Source organism: Elephantulus edwardii, unplaced genomic scaffold (assembly GCF_000299155.1).
Source record: "Elephantulus edwardii isolate Elephantulus edwardi_28Jun2011 unplaced genomic scaffold, EleEdw1.0 scaffold00379, whole genome shotgun sequence".
Lineage (NCBI taxonomy): Eukaryota > Metazoa > Chordata > Mammalia > Macroscelidea > Macroscelididae > Elephantulus > Elephantulus edwardii.
In genome coordinates, this window is record NW_006400129.1 from 1,097,853 (window position 1) to 1,113,795 (window position 15,943).

Genomic DNA, 15,943 nt, shown 5'->3' on the forward strand with positions numbered 1-15,943 from the left:
GAGGGTGGAGAAAACAGTGCAACAATGAATGAATGAAAACCCAAAATCTCTGTAAATGTTCATTAAAACTAATAAAATTTAATAAAAAAAAATGGGAAAAAAAGAATGATTAGGGTTTAATGGTCTAGCAGTTAATTCTAATCATGCTTTAAGAACAAAACAAATTTCTAGAAGTTAACAAGCCAAAAAATTCACACATGGAAAAGAGTTCAAATTGATTAAACAGAAGGCACACTAGGCTCTTATAAAAAAATGAAGGCACTGAAGATATTATAAAATTTACTATAAATTTAAATCTGATTTTTTTCAGATTGAGTAGAGTTTAAATACATCCCTCAATTTCTTAAAGGTGAAGTTAAAAAAATCCATTATTAGTAAAAAATTTTGGTGCAATATTACCAATAATACTTCACCTTACATTTGATTTTTACATATTTCTACTATTCAAAGAAATTATTTGGAACACAAAAAAACCCCACCAAACCAAAAGTAAGGGGTCGGGGGAAGTAATAAAACCTTCTACATATTATCTTTCAAAAGGTCTCATGATCATGATACAATTCAGGAGCTATGGAAGTGCAATGGGCTACATGCTGGGCTGCAAACAAAAAGAGCAGTTCAAGCCAAATAAAATACTAGTCAGCTTAAATCAGAGAATGAGTGTAATGTCTGAATAATCTTAGAGCAAAATATTAAACAAAGAAAAACAAAACAAAACTCCTAAAACCAACACCAGTCAAAAAAAGCTGGCCTACACAGAAAGAAAAATTGTGATAGTCGTGTTTCCCCCCCCCCACCACTACGTGCCATGTTGCTCCACTCACAATACAAACCAAGCACAAGATCTGGGTTGAAGTGTTCATGAGGTATTTTACTCCAACTATTCTTTCTATACAGTCAGTGGAAGAACACAGTCTGTGGTAAGAAGGCCAAAATCTGTCATGTTTTGTAGAGTTCTAGGTGACACACTAAAAATTACTTGCCATTTTGAGTTTTTGAGTTGGGGGTCCCTCTTTCCAAAATGTTGTGGCTGACATGATTCCTACTTCTACTTGACCTTCTCTCTATAATGTTAGGAACAGATTACAAACGACTGTAAAATATGCAGTAAAACAAACAGAAAAAACAACAATAGCAATGGCATGCTAAGAGTTAAAAAAAGAAATCCACGTTATTACTTTAGCACTCTTAATGTTATGTTTCAATTTTTTTAATTAAGAAGCTTATATGCAGCTTTTAAGTTTCAAGACCTCTTAATTCTTATTTTAAATCTTATTCAGATGTTTCAAACTACTTTGTACTATGTAGCAAACTCCATTAGAAGGAGAGGAGTAGGAAAAATTTTTTTTTACTACTTCAGTAATGACATCCATAGTGATGTACATATGATCTAGTTAAAGGACACAAGTAATGCTTAAAACAGCACAAATAATGTGGCATACTGGGAATCTGACCATCTGCACATAGAAAATTAACTCCACCAAAAATGTTATGAGGTATATAGAAAAATTCAAGTAAAATCCAAGACACTGTCTCATCCTTAAGACAACTTTACTTTAATAACTTGTAAATCTGATATACTTTATATAAAACTTGTTTAATAAATTATTAAGTGGCTCTCCTAATAAAAAACTATTCAACTGTGACATAGGCAGGAAACAGAATAGTTAAGAAAATGCTGGTTTTTTAAAAATCTATTTACATTAGAAACATGAATATGGGTACACATCTCAAGTTGGATGGAGGATTTGAGCTATGCTAGGATGTCATTACTGAAGGAGTGGAAAAAAAAAGTTAGGCTATTAACTGGAGTCAGCAATTCAAATCCTCCAACAGTTCCTTCCATAGGACAAAAATGAAGTAATCCACTTCTTTGAACATCTACAACCTCGGAAACAAGATGGAGGCAGTTCCACTCTGGTTGACAGGGTAACCATAAGTCAGAATCAATTCCTTGGAGTGAGTACTGGTATGAGCTTAAGCATTATTAATATTCTTACAGCCCTATGTGACATTAATCATATCTCCAAAAGCATATTCTTTCCAGCAAATTATTCTCCAGAGGTGAACTACTCAGGCAAAGATGATTAATGTCAAATGGCTCTTTTAGCTGATCTCACAACACCTGAACTCACCAAAACAGCAATAGGTAAAAAACTCCTGGATTAAGTGGGCTCATGCAGGTCAGCTATGTGCTATTCAAGGGTCAACTGTATTTAAAAATAAGAAAAAAGATAGAAAAAGGGGGGCTTTCAAAGGGCACTCAGTTCAGAATCAAATATAGCCACTGCAAAAGAAACAGTATACATCAGGTATTATACAAGTTTTATCATTTATAGGATTTTTAAAAATCCCTATACCTTGCCATCACTAACAGCTTCAAACTACTGCTGATCCTGCTTTGTACTTAGTCTTTTTAAACTAAGTTTTGTTATAAAATTCTAGAAGTCCAGGTCTTTTAAGTCCTCTGTGACTCAGGTTCCTCATCTGCTTGATGTAGGCACTAGATAAGATAATCGAGGAATTTATGATACACTATCAATATAAACTAGAAAATAAGGTTAATATCCTTAGAATTCTGGTATATTAAAGAATTTTTTTAAGGGTATAAATAGTTTGTTGGGAGAATAAGAAATATCTGTATGCTGAAGATGAACACAAATGAGTTTGAAATACAGAAGTGGAATTTTTATTGGGAACAGAAAACAAAATTCTGCATGAGACAGGACAGTACTCAGGGAGTATTTGGTAACTTAATCAACCACATTTTATATTTTTCTTTATTTAAGAATGTTTCCTCTTTTAGCTCCTGACTTCAACAGCTGTTTTCAAAATAAAAACTTTTCTTTGGCAGTCTAAAAAGAGCCTTGAAATGCACAAGAGCTAGTGTATGAATTGATACTATGCAAGTGCATTATTTATAATCATGCACTAGAAAATCTTTATTTATTTGTACACTAATTAATTTCCCCTTTTTGAGTCATTTATTTTTAAATACAGAAAACCAAAAAGACACCAATCATATGTTAATGCTTCTGAGGGAGAACACTGTGTTTGAAAGACTATCAAAACAGCAAAAAAATAAATTTATACCTCCAGGATAGCTTTCGTAAGGCAAATTCCTTGAGATCTCAGTTTGAAGAGATTATGGATCCCAAAAAGCTCTCCGCAGTGCTCTTTTGATCCCTGAACTGCTTCAAAGTAACGCTTGGCATTTTCACTTCCAACTACTGCACAGTGAAGTTGCTAAAATAGAAAGAAAAAGAATATTTTTTAAGTGCTCCAAGAATATGTCAGAATTTCCTGGCATTCCCTACATACGCACAGCTTTCCTGGAGCTGGCAGAACCTCCCTTGGGAGAAAATAATGTTTTCATTTCCCTGGCAGATGCTGCCATTATCGTGAAATAACAAAAATCTAGTCAGTCTCAGAAATCCTCTAATTTCTATTTATGTTTTCTAACATTTGACTCTTGAAGACTGCAAGACTGACTTGTAGAAAGATTGCATTTCTACAGAATCTCTACCTAACATGAAATGTTTAATGAAAGCATAAATTTTAATACATTTTTCCCCTTTCTAGGGAGCTCTAGTGGCCGAGTGGTAAGGAGGTATGCTGCCAAACTAAAGGCATGCTATTGAAATCTATCAGCTGCACCACGGAAGAAAGATGGAACAATCACCTCCTATGACTGAAGCATCAGTTATGAGATGGCATGCAACAACGACAGCAACTCCTTACTGGAGCAGACTGCCACATCTTAAAAAAAAAAACCATGTTTTCTGACAATTGATTCAAGATTGGACAGAGTATCTACCTAACATGAAACATTTAATAACAAAGCATACATTTAAATCATAAATACATTTTAATTGTAATACAAATAATACATTTTTTTCCAATCTAGACTTTTACTCCAATGTGCTGCTAGATGCTGTCCATTTAGTTTCATATCTGTGCACAGTTGAACATAACATTGCTCAATCCTTTGTCAACTTCATAATTACAGCAATGTTTGAGCTCACTGTTGTGACCATTGTGTCAATCTATCTTGTTAAGAGTTTGTCAATCCTTCTTTTCCAATGACCCTCTAAACTTTGCCAAGTCCTCTTCACTTTCAGCAATTAAGGCTATGCCATCTGCATATCAAATGCTGTTAATGAATTGTCTTCTGAATTTGATGCTACATTCTACTTTATATAGTACAAGATCTCAATTTACTTGATGAGTGTAGAGATTTAATAAATATGGTGGTAATAGGATATATGTTTCCTGATTTTAAACCATGCAGTATCCTCTTGTTATATTCAAATGACTGCTTCTTATCCTAGGCATGATTTTACATGAGAACATTTCAGTGCCCTGGAATTTACCTTTGTTGCAATGTAACTAATAACTTATCATCACAATTATCAAATTCCTCTGCATAGTCAATAAAATAAAAGTAAATATCTTTCTGAAATTCTCTGCTTTCAGCCAAGATCCATCTTACAGTAGTGTTATCCCTCTGCTTATGTCCTTTTCATAATCCAGTTTTAACTTCTCTGGCAGTTCTTCGTTGATGTATTACTGTAATGATTTCTTAATTGAGCATAATTTTACTTGCCATTATCATCACCATCAATATTACTCACTAAAATAGGAATTAGAGAGCTCTGGCGGCCTAGTGGGTAAGGAGTTGTCTTCATAACCAAGAGGAAAGCAGTTAAAATCAGCTGCTGCAGATAGAGAAGCAATCTCCTCCTTGCGATTAATAGCTGCTAAAAACCTGCTGGAGCTAAGAGTTGGTTGCAACTACAGGGAAATGACTGACAATACGATTTACTAAAACTGGAAGAAATAAACCCCCCAAAATCACTACCTTGCAATAATAATTAACAGCCAAAATCCAACCACTGTTTTTTAAAAAAAAGCATCCCTGGAACAATTTTAAATATAGAACATGGGCATGGAACTAACTCTATTATCAACCTTACATGCCATATTAAAAGCAAATGCAATTTGATTAAGAGAAAATTAAAAGCCTTATTAAAATTAGAAGCCTTATAATGCAATTTATGTACTATCTTGGAAGAAACAGGGAATGCACAGAATAGAAAGTAATTTACTATAGATAGAGGGATTAGAAAAAAACAATACTTACGAGTTCATTTGAACTGTAGTAAGTCACTCTTAAGGACTTGTTGGTAAGATAGCAAACCATTTCAGACCCTCTTCAGCCAAAATACCAGAAAACAAATACAATCCCAAAGGTTTCGATTTAAAAATAAGAATCAAAGAAAAACATGAAATGGAAGACAGACTGAGTATAGCAAAAATGGCAAAATGTAACCTTTTTGAACAGCTGCTTATTTGCCATGGAAACCTGAATCAGCAGAAGAGCTTGTACTGGCAACTAGCTGACAGGAAAAAACCGTGGTGTTCTACCTTGAGGTCTGTGCCTTTCCAGAGGAGGGTAACAAACTCCTGCCACCACCATCTATCAGGTGGCTGGTGACATTCCCTGGCTTATCTCACCCCAGCCTGAAACCAGACCAGCAGCATTTTGGTAGTAGGAAACTTGAAATAGCTTTTTTTTTTCTATAATTATATTTTATTAATTTTCATAAACATTTACAGAGATTTTGGGCTTCCACTCATTCATTGTTGCACTATTCTCTCTACCCTCCTCCCAGTTTGTTCTTGTCCAAATGCCACAGTGCTTGTCAAAGCCAGTTCTGATTAATCTTCTTTGTCAGTGTGTCCTTTGCCATTCCCTATCACTCCTCCCTGAGAGAGACTTCACCCTGAGTCATAAGGAAAAGGGGATGGCGTATTCTCTTAGCTACTTCCTGCTGAAAAGGGACGCTGTGGGTTTCAGGGTGAAGATCTTCTCTCACTACTCTAAAGGGCCCCTTTGGCAGTAGGAAACACATAGACTATTATGGAGATTGATTTTGGAATTTAGATGCACTCTTATTGATTGTGCTTGGCTGTACATGTTCATATCCTTGAAGATGTATCATGGGGGTGTTGCAACCTAGAAGACACAAATTTGACTAACAAGTTATAAGTACATGAGTCCAAAAATTATGGAAAAGTAAAAGAAAAGATTCTTTCATTGTTTTACAAACCCTCCCCCAGGTCCCCTCCACCATGTAGCCCTCGCTCTAGTCTCCTGTGATGACAGAAATAGCTTTAAACTCAATCTCTCATGGAAAGCAAAGGAGTGCCTTGTACCTAGCCCACAGCCATCTCTCAGATTACACAGGCAGGGATTTCAGCTAAACAGTGATTATCATTTTATGCTAGTCATATCGGAAAAGGTATCTGCCAACCTTCACCCCTCAGACTAGTAAAAGGCCAATCCTTAGCCAGGCATATACTACTGCAGGTTTCTGTATTGCAGTGGAAACTGTCCTTAGGTTGAGTGTTCCGTTCCTTGATAAGACACTTTTCAGGCCAAACCCCCTGTCTCTCTGCACAAAACCACAGTATCCATATCTCAAAACAGTCTAAAAAGAAAGATAAGATAGAAGAAGTAAACAAAATACAGAAGAAGAAAGTCTTTCAAAGAAAGAATTGGAGCTTTTTATTGGAACTTTTAGATCAGGGCTTCAAAAAAATGTCATTTAAGTGTCTTCTACTGATTGAGCCTGTTGTTTTTGCTGTATACCACTGAGTCAAAACCAAACCACAGTTGACCCTCCAGCAGGTTTTCAGAAGCTGTAACTTCACAGGAAGAAACTGTCCATCCTTCTCTGATAAAGCTATTGGTGGAGTAGAATCATGTACCTTTGGGTTGGCAGCACAACTCCTTGCCACTAAGCCACCAGAGCTCCCTACAGACAGCCCCGTGTTAAGAAATTGTGTTGTCAACGCTAAGGCATACAGTTTGAATCTGACACCTGTTGTGCAGAATAAAGATGGGAATCATGCTAAGAAGAGTGGACGGACAGCACAGGAGAGGAAAATCCTGGATGAGATGGACTAGCCCAGTAACTGGGGTAATGGGGGTAGGTATGTAGAAGACAGTGCGAGTGGCTCAGGATAGGGCAGAGTTCAAAGCGATTGAATCTAAATGAATGGCTTTGCACCAAGAGCCAACACCTGACAATAAGCCAAAATCAATATCCATGATGACATGATTTAGAAACTGACTTGGACACAAAAATGCACAAAGTACTACAGAACAGGACATTACATAAAAGGATAAATACAAATGGACTGAGGGGGAAAGAACGTAAGAGGCAAATTTACAGAACTTCTAAATGGAGAGGAACACAAGGAGATCTCAAAGTGAATTCTTTTAGATTGCCTTGGGAATAAAGTAGAAATGTATATATAATCCCTCCAAAATTAGTGTATCTTCTCATCAAAATAAAAATAGGACCATAAAGATTTACTGTTGTTGTTGCTGTGATACAGACTATCTATCCTTCTTTGCTGGAGCAGCTGGTTGAATTCTAATCATGTGCCTTTACAGCTACAGCACAGTTTCTTACCACTAGAACACAAGAGCTCTCTAAGACATTTTAAGTACCAAAATAACAGAAAAAAAATAGTAAGAAAAGCCACCGCAAAAAAGAACTCAGTATACAACAGTAAGTGGAACAAAGATTTCAGCAACACTATAAACAAGAGTGCAGTACAATGTCAGAGAGAAAACCAAACCTACTGAGAAGTACAATGATTGTGGATAGACTTGATGCATCACTCAAAAAAAGTTGAAAATAAAATTCTAGGAGAAAACATTACCCTTCAATATGCTGTCTACACAATGGACACAACAAAGATAGAGTAAAACTCAAAGGGTATATATCAATAAAAAATATATCAACAGCAATTTTAAAAAGGTAGGAATAGCAATATTAATTTTTAATAAAATGGACTTCAAGAAAAAAATCAGTATAAGACACAATAAGGACATTACATAATGACTAAAGGGGTAACTAAACATGAGGACATAACGATTATAAAGCTCTATGTACCCAATAGCAGAGACACAAGATACAAAGCAAACTGTAACAGATTTTAAAACAGAAATAGGGAACTCCAAAATTAGTAGGTGTTAAGTTCCACTAACCAAAGACAACTCCTAGCAACCCGATGAACAACATATCTGAACGATGTCCTATCCTGTGCCATCCTCAGAATCTCTGATACACTCGAGTCCAATGCTGCAGTCACTGTGTCCACCTGGTTGAGGGTTATCCTCTTCTTCTCCCTCCACCCTTCCAAGCATCATGTCCCTCTCTAATATACCATTTTCAATGAAGGATAGAAATATCAAAAAGAAACACAATAAAGATGCAAAAGAAATTAATATGATTAATGAACTGGATCTTGTAGATATATAAAGAATATTCCACTCAATAAAAGTATAATATACATAAAACAACTATGAAATATCATCTCACACCAGTCAAAACTGCAAAATTTAACAAAACAGCAAGCAACAAATGCTGGCGAGGTTATGGAGAAACTGGAACCCTTATTCACTGTTGGTGGGAGTGTAAAATGGTGCAATCACTGTGGAAGGCGGTATGGCGCTTTCTCAGAAAGTTACAAATAGAGATACCATTTGACCCAGCAATTCCACTACTGGAAATATACCCCAAAGAGACCATAATTGACATCTAAGCAGATATATGCACACCCTTGTTTACTGCAGCTTTGTGCACTACAGCAAGGCGTTGGAAACAACCCAAGTGCCCATCAACAAATGAATGGACAGAGAAGCTGTGGTATATTCACACAATGGAATATGCTGCAATGAAAAACAAGGAAGTCATGCAATATTACTCAAAATGGGTGACTCTGGAGGACATTATGCTGAGTGAAGAATCCTAGTCACAAAAGGACATATACTGCATGGTGCCACTGTTGTAAAACAGGACTGACCTTGGGTCTGGGGAGAGACAGAAAGATGGGTTCAATAGTATTCACTGCATTGAAACAGATGAGGAAGAAAACGGTTTAAAAGGGATATGTGATTAGGTATTTCTGTTATCACAGGAGTCTAGAGCGAAGGCTACATGGTGGAGGAGACCTGGGGGAGGGTTTGTAAAACAATGAAAGAATTTTACTTTTCCAAGAGGGTAGTATTCTGGGGGGGAGGGCTAGGAGGGGAGAAATGTGCAACAATGAATGAATGGAAATACAAAGTTTCTGTAAATTTTTACTGAAATTAATAATAAATGTAAAAAAAATTTAAGTTAGAGTAAGGAAGGCAATGGATCTATAACTGCTCATGCTAATAACACTATATCGTGGCATAGAGGAGGAATAGTAGAACTGTTTCCACATTTACAATATTCTTCTTATCAAAACCATTTAGGGAAAATAGGAACTGCAACGGAACATGTATCTCTGGATTGGAAATGATCATATCATTAATATTTCTAGACTTAAGCTTAAAAGATTAGTTCAAAATTATTTGTTATATATTTGTTTAAATTTTTCTCTCTTTTAACAACTGAGATCTAGAGGGAAGAGCAAAGACCAGAGAATAGCCAAAATTATAGGGGCAGCTATTGCTGCCACTTTAGGGCCTGTGTCAGGAAAAGGAAGTCTTACTCATAAACAGTGCCATCCAAAGGTACTAAACGGGGTCAGAGTGGCTTCCACTCTGGAAAGTTGGGCCACGTCAGTAGACAGTGTCACAGACGAGAGCCACAGATAAGCAAGGGAGTAGGGAGGAAGCTCCCACTCACTTGCTTTAAGTGTGGCTCTGAAGGACACATGGCCAAGGGCAGCCCACATCAGGTCCTTGTGGCTGACAGGACTGACAGGTCCCAGCTCCCAAATGGAAACAAAGGAGGACGCTTCAACAATTTAGATCCACCCAGAAGAGCAGTAGGTGAGCATTAACATTACTGGTAAGTATATTAGTTTTCTCCTGGACACAAGAGCCTATTATTTGGTCCTAAAAGCCTTCTGAGGTCCCAACTCTCTCACTATTTCTTAGTTGTTGGAATTGACGGAAAACCTCATAAACAGTTCCTTATTTCACCTCTGCCTTGCATGCAGACTTCCGAGCTGTAAAACAACCCAGTGGTAGATAGAATTTGCTCCAGGACTTAAGAACACTAAATGACATAGTTGAGCCTCTACATCTTGTGGGTTCCTAACCTTTATACTGTAACAGACAAAGTGCTAGTCAATAAGCCTTGTATTTTAAGAACTACCTTCCCTCTGTAACTTGATTTGTGCCACTGTTAGAACTTCTACTTGGAATATCATTGCTTTTAATTTCTGACTCATGTACTTTTAACTTGTTAGTTAAATCTGTGTCTTCTACGCTGCAACACTTTAATGATGCATCTTCAAGGATATGAACATGTATGGCTAAGCACAACTAATAACAGTGCATCTAAATTCCAAAACCATTCTCCACAATAGTCTATGTGTTTCCTACTACCAAAGGGGGCCTTTAGAGTAGTGAGAGAAGATCTTCACCCTGAAACCTACAGCGTCCCTTTTCAGCAGGAAGTAGCTAAGAGAATATGCTGTCCCCTTTTCCTTATGAATCAGGGTGAAATCTCTCTCAAGGAAGAGTGATAGGGAATGGCAAAGGACACACTGACAAAGGAGATTAATCAGAACTGGTTTTGACAAGCACTGTGGCAATTGGACAATTAAAACAGACTTTCAAGGAGGAAAAAATAAGAGAGAGAGGAACAAACTGGGGCGGGGAGTAGAGAAAATAGTGCAACAATGAATGAATGGAAATCCAAAATCTCTGTAAATGTTCACTAAAGTTAATAGATTAAAAAAAGAAAATGACCTAAAAAAAAGTATAATATACATTTTTCTCCAGTTAACATGAAACATTCTTCGGAACAAACTATATACTAGGTCACAAAGCAAGCTTCAATAAATTTAAAAAAACAGTGAAATATTACAAAACATAATCTCTGATCACAATACTATTGTTGTTACGTACCATCGAGTCGCTTGTGACTCATAGTGACCCTATGTACAAGAGCCCTAAACGCCACTCTATCCTGTACCAACCTTGCTGTCTCAAACACTCATTCCCACCACTCCAATCACAGAATCGATCCATCTCAATAAAGGTCTTCCTCTCCTGTGCTCTGGCAAACATGATGTCCCTCTCCAAGGACCAGGCCCTCCTTGCAACTTGCCCAAAGTATGTCAGATGAAGCTTCAGAATCCTTGACTCCAAGGAACACTCTAGCTTCACCCTCTCCAGGACAATATTCAACACTCTTCTCCAGCACCACCGTTCAAAGGCATCAATTCTCTTTTTATCATCTCTAGTCACTGTCCAACTCTCTAATGGATAGCACGCAATTGCGAAGATTATAGCCTGGATCAGGTGCACCTTAGTCTCCAGCCTGACATCATTGCTCTTCAGTACTCTAGAGAGGTCCCTCACAGCTGACTTTCCCAATGTAATTTGTCTCCTGATTTCCTGGCTGCTGTTACCAAGAGTGTTGACTGTGGAATCAAATCAACTAAAACTGTTAACTATCTCAATCTCTTCACCATACATACTGATGCTACCAATTGGCCCAGTGGTAAGAATCTTTGTTTTCTTGATGCTGAGCTTCAATCTGTATTGAAGGTTGCAGTCCTTGACTTTCTTAAGCAAGTACTTCAGGTCCTCCTCAGTTTCAGCAAGCAGGTTGTGTTATCTGTATAACGCAGGTTGATGATGACTCTTCCACCAATCCTGATGCCACATTCTTCCTCGAACAGCCCAGAGTCTCAGATGATCTGTTCTGCATACACAATGAAAAGGTATGGAGAAAAAATACATCCCTGACAGACCTTCTTGATTTTGAACCATGTAGTGTCTCCTTACTCTGTCCTGACGACTGCCTCTTGGTCCAAATATAGGTTTTGCATAAGCACAGTCAAATGTTCTGGGATTCCCAATCTTCTCAGAGTCAGCCATAGCTTGTTATGATCCACACAGTCAAAAAAGCCTTTTCATATTAAATGAAGCACAGACAGACATTCCTTTGGTATCCTCTGCTTTCTGCCAAGATCCATTTAACACTAGCTATAATTTCCTTAGTACCACAATCTCTGCTAAATCCAGCCTGAACATCTGGCAGTTCTCTGTTGATATACTGTTCCAAACGTTTTTCAATAATTTACAACAGAATCTTGCTTGCATGGGATATTAATCATATTGTTCAATAACTTAAGCACTCTGTTGGGTCACCTGTCTTTAGAATGGGAACAAATAATTGATCTTTTCCAGTCAGTTGGCCAGCTGGCTGTCCTCTAGATTTCTTGGCACAACTTAGTGAGCACATCCAAGACATCGTATGTTTGTTGAAATATGTCAATTGGTATGCCGTCAATTCCTGGAGCCTTGCTTTTTGCCAGTTCCTTCAGAGCAACTTGAACTTCCCCCTTTATCACCACAGGCCCTTGCTCATATGTAGTATAGAATTAGAAATCAACAAGATGATCAAGAAAAAAAAAATCAAGTACATGAAAACCAAGTAACACTCCACTTGAGCACTACTGGGTTATAAAACTCAAAGTCACTGTCACTGTCATGCAGTTGGAACCAATTCATAGCAGAGCCACCAGAGGCTGTAAATCACACAGCAGTAGACTGCTGGGTCCTGTGGGTCCAAAGGTGGATTCACACTCGCAGAGAAGCAACACAATGAATGGCTAAAGAAGTACTGGTACACTAACACATGGAGTACTATGTATTATTTTTAAAAAGCCAAGAATTTTTGAAATACTATACAACTTGGATGAAAACAGAATATATCTCTTGAGTGACTTGAAGGTAATTTTGTAACAAGTGGACCAATTCACACAAAATTCTAAAGTAATAGCTGGCACTTAATGAATATTAAGTTCATCAATACTATAATATTTTCTGCATATTAGGGAAAAAGAACAAACAAAACTTAAGGAAATTAAGTGTATTGTTCAGAGTTGCAAAACTAGAAAGATATCATTTCTAGAATCTGTACCTATGTTTCACAGCATCACTTATACTCTGCCATTTCTCATCTTCAACCTGTACCTCCTATGACAAAACCCCTTAGCTTTAACAAATTTTGAATCACCTTACCAATTTAATAATTCAGTATCAAAGTCTCAGAAACTGAGTATACTCTTGATTTCAGAATTGTAGGAGCTAGTGGTTTCAGTTGTTTGATGACCCTTTCTTGAACAATGTATGTATAGGTATCTATACAATGAGTATTTAAACATCAAACTTTAGACTACATGTAATGCACCAAATCTGAAGGAATGTACTTTCTGCATTAAGTAATATTTTTGAAAAATAGAAAACATATGAAGGTATTACTATATGTAAAAAAAGTTACATTGAATATTGGAAAGGCAGGCTACCCAATCTTTTTCCTGTTGTTGCTCATGTAAAAACTGGTAACACATGAACATCCTGGAGGGAACAGAATAGGGGATTCAAGGCTGGAAGCTGATCAAGGTAGTCTTACTGTCCAGAGCGCGGATGGATCAATATCTTAGCAAATGTTTGAGGCATCCCATTGTGTCTTGGCACACAGTTTGGAGCTATCACCTTGGTACCCACATTCTGGCCTGTGCACTAGGAGCACTCATACTCTACTGAAAACCTACTAAATCAGGATCTGCTTTTTAGCAAGCTCCCTATCACAGATACATTTAAGTAGTAGTGCACGAAGGAACTGTAACTTAAAAATTCAATGAATTTGCCTCTTTTTATGAGAAATTTACTCTAGCATTTATTCCATAACTTTTTTCAATGAAAAAATAGAGTAGAAGTTGAAATTTTAGTTTCTACATTAGTTTTCAAAAACTTACCATTTATTCAGAATCTTCATCTCACTCATTGACCTCCCAATGTGCTTTTGGAGGCTGTAAATTAGATTTCCCATCATTCTCTAGACAAGTTGTTGGTACATTTGAACTGTCTTTGAATTCAATAGTAGCACAACTCCCATGAACTATGTCATAAGATTTCCTTCTAATTGGAATAAGAAAAGGAAACTTACCTGCTTATACACTTGTCGTAAATACATGATCTCTTCTACTGTCCCCACAGATATCAGCCTAAACACTTTGACATCTCTGCTTTGTCCAATCCTATATGCTCTAGAGGGGCAAAGCGTCAAATCAAAACGAAATTTAAAGACATTAAATCTGCGTTCAACAAGTAACTTTGAGACTTAAAAAAATAATTATTAAATTTTCAACTTATTTTAAAAGAACATTTTGTGTCTAGGTATGATATACTGCTTGATATCAAGCCAGTCCTGAAATCTTGGTGATCCTGCATCAAGCTTCCAAGGGTATGCCTCTTTGGAGGAGACTGCCCATCTTTCTCCCACAGTGGCTAGCTGATTTGAACTGCTGATCTTTCTTTCATGTAGCAGCCCAAAACAGTATACACCTTGCTACCAGAGGTCCTTTTTTTTTATTTTTATTTTTTTATTTATTATTAAATTTTATTCGTTTTAATGAACATTTACAGGGATTTTGGGTTTTCATTCCTTCATTGCTGCACCATTCTCTCTACCCTCCTCCCCAGTCTGTTCTTCTTCCCTGCCATCCGAATGTCTGTTTTAATTGTCCAGTTGCCACAGTGCTTGTCAAAGTCAGTTCTGATTAATCTCCCAATTAATCTCTCTGATTAATGTTTCCCAATTCATTATGTTTTTTATCATGGTCATGTTATGTTATGAATGGACATATTTTCAAATAAAAATCTCTCAAAATCGAAAATTAATCTAAAGTTACAGAAATCAGATTAGTGGTTGTTGGACACTGGGCTGGATTACAAAAGCAGCAAGAAGAAAATGCTAGGGTTAACAGATTTATTCACTATCTTAATTATGGCTATTGGTTCCAAAAGCGTGTGTGTGTAAAAATGAATCATGTTGTACATTATAAATGTGTACATTTATGACAAGTCATATAATTTCAATAAAACTGTCAAAAAGCTGAAAAAAAAGGAAATGAGAAACAGTTAATTCTGGATCTTAGGAAGGAAATCCCAGACATTGCTGACTAGCACGCCCTGAATCTGAACACAGATCAGAGCTAATCAAAATTTGACCTCTACTATGATTCAACAGGACAGGTCAGTTCCCTGTAGTTTCTCCATGTGGTTGCTTTAATAGATGTTCTGAATGGGGTCAAATATTCCAACTGCTTTTGACCTGGGCAAACCATATTATTACAATTTGGTACAATTCTTGACACTATAAGGTCACTCTTTGTTATAAGGCACCATTGAGTCAGATCACTCTAGTGGCTCATATGAAGCAGAAGGAAACATTGTCTGGTTCTGAGTCACCCTCACAAGCAGAAGGAAACATTGTCTGGTTCTGAGTCACCCTCACAATCCTTGCTGTGTTTGAGCTCATTTTTGCTGCTTTACTGAATTTCTTCCTCTTTCTCAACAACTCTACTTTATGTCCTTCTCCAGCAATTTGTCTCTCCTGATATCAGACCTAAAGAAATTGAGATAAATTCTTGCCACCTAAGCGGCATTCTGGTTGCACTTATTCCATTCTTCTGGAAGCTGTTGGGCACCATCAAGTTTACTCTAACACATAGAAAATCTTGTACAACAGAACAAAAACCTACATAATTCTGAGATATCTTCACACTGTGATACAGCATATTGAGGGTCTGGTCAATATTCTTCTCTTAATATCATAATTTAAATGCATGAATTCTTCATTAGTGAACCACACCTTATATGCATGGGAAATCCAAACAATGAATAAGGTAGACGAAAGAGGAATCCACACATTTAAATGTTGCTGTTGGAGAGTAATGATGAATATGTCATAAATTGCCAAATTGTTAGGAAGACTCAATGTTGTGAAAATGGCAATACTACTAAAGGCAATTTACACATTTAATGCAATCCCAATACAAATACCAATCCCATTCTTCAACGAGATGGAAAAGGCTATCTCCAGTTTTGTCTGGAATGGAAAGAAGC

The 15,943-nt window shown here is 36.9% G+C and overlaps 1 pseudogene across 1 annotated transcript in view; it reads right to left on the reverse strand.

Annotated features, from left to right (window-relative positions):
- The window catches only part of LOC102868519, a 211,929-nt pseudogene that overhangs the window by 53,342 nt on the left and 142,644 nt on the right, over window positions 1-15,943 (reverse strand). Inside the window, exons 12-14 of the transcript XR_439035.1 lie at window positions 13,983-14,082; window positions 3,094-3,246; window positions 984-1,064 (exon numbers count right to left, since the gene is read on the reverse strand). The product of XR_439035.1 is annotated as an uncharacterized LOC102868519 (transcript). The remainder of the gene's footprint in view (window positions 1-983; window positions 1,065-3,093; window positions 3,247-13,982; window positions 14,083-15,943) is intronic.